This window comes from Ambystoma mexicanum, chromosome 12 (assembly GCF_040938575.1).
Source record: "Ambystoma mexicanum isolate Mex_15411 chromosome 12, UKY_AmexF1_1, whole genome shotgun sequence".
Lineage (NCBI taxonomy): Eukaryota > Metazoa > Chordata > Amphibia > Caudata > Ambystomatidae > Ambystoma > Ambystoma mexicanum.
This window is the reverse complement of record NC_090936.1, coordinates 624,266,457-624,268,181: the sequence shown is the minus strand read 5'-3', so window position 1 is coordinate 624,268,181 and position 1,725 is coordinate 624,266,457.

Sequence of the window (1,725 nt, the reverse complement as noted above, 5' to 3'; positions counted from 1 at the left end):
GATCATCGCTGTCGATATGGCACAAGCTCATGTGGAGGCGGCCAAACAATTAAAGATTCTACATAGAGGGGAGGAAAATAAGAGGGCGATAACCTCAGTGCCCAAAGCCTCCTAATGACCAGATCTGACAAACATCCCAGGCATACTCCCAAAGGGGATGAAAGGAAACTGCAAAGGAAGAACCCAGTTGAAAAATCAGATGAGAGTAAGGTCTCTCCTGGCATGACTATAAGTTGTGTCTCCTGTGGAGAAAAAGGTCATCTTCCCCGGCATTGTCCCCATAATATCAAAGGGATAGTGCTATCAAAAATGTTACTTGCTAAAAAGATGGCCCATAATCAAAAATACATATAAAAATATTTTTAAACAAAGTTTCTATGTAGAGTTTTGAGCAAATGAGGCTCAAACTCAAAAATGTCAAGCACTAGGACACATCCATTTTGTTAAATGGATGAGCCTCCTGTGCTTGTGTTCATTTCTGCCCTTGCGGCACTAATGAAGCAAAAGCTAGCCAGCTGTAATACACAAAACTTACCAGCAGGTGGCTTTTGCTTCATTATTGCCGGAGAGCAGAGATTAACACAACCTGCTGCTGGTAAGTGCTTTGCATTTAATTCTTTTTTGAAAGCACTGCAAATTAAATGCTGCGGTTTTCTTTCTAACTTTGAAAGCATTTATAATGTTGTATTTATGCTTGTTGTGGCTTCAGCTTTGAGTCTCCTGGGCTTTTCCGGCCCGGGTTGGGGGAGCCTAGGAGACTCAAAGCTGAAGCCACAACAAACATAAATACAACGTTGTTGTATTTAAATATGCTGTGGTTTTCCTTCTACGTTTCCCGGAGCCCGAGAAATGTAGAAAGAAAACTGCTGCATTTAGAAATACAACAAAGTTGTATTTCTGACTGCGGCAGCTTCAGCTTTGAGTCTCCTGGGCTTCCCCGCGTCGGGGGAGCCCAGGAGACTCAAGTGAAAGCCGCCACATTCAGAAATACAATGCTGTTGTATTTCTAAATTTCACAACATTTAGAAATACAACAGCGTTGTATTTGTGACTGCGGCGACTTTCGCTTGGAGTCTCCTGGACTCCCCCGACCCCAGGGAGCCCAGGAGACTCCAAGCAAAAGCTGCTGCAGTCAGAAATACAACAACATTGTATTTATAATTGCTGCAAATTTGCTTTATTCACTTTAATTTTACGTTTTCTGTGCTTCCCTGGGCTGGGGGAGAACCAAAATCGTAAAATGAAAGTGAAGGGAGCCTCCTCAGCTCATGTAGCTCTGCTCTGGCTGCAGTAAGCAAAAGCTCCAAGTAGGGGGTTTTTGCTACGTGTTTACTGCCGCCAGGGCAGACCTTAACATGAGCTGAGCAGGCTGCCTGAAATGGCAAAGTGGATGCTCCCATGTAAACTCTTTGAGCCTGGTTTGCTCAAAAGTTTACATAGAAACTCTCATTAAAATTATGTTTAGTGCATGTTTTTCATTATTGCCCATCTGTTGGGACAATAATATTTTTGAGCACACTATTCCTTTAAGGAAGAACCCATGGAAGTGGGTTGGATGGCAGGAGAATGGTATGAAGAATTTTAAGACCTAGATAACACAGATATAGAGTCCACCACTAGTTGTTTGTGTGTCTCGACACCCTTAAAGACTCACAAAAAAGTGGAAGTTAATGGGGTACGTGTCTCGGCTTCAATAGACTCCGGTAGCAGGCAGACAATTATTAG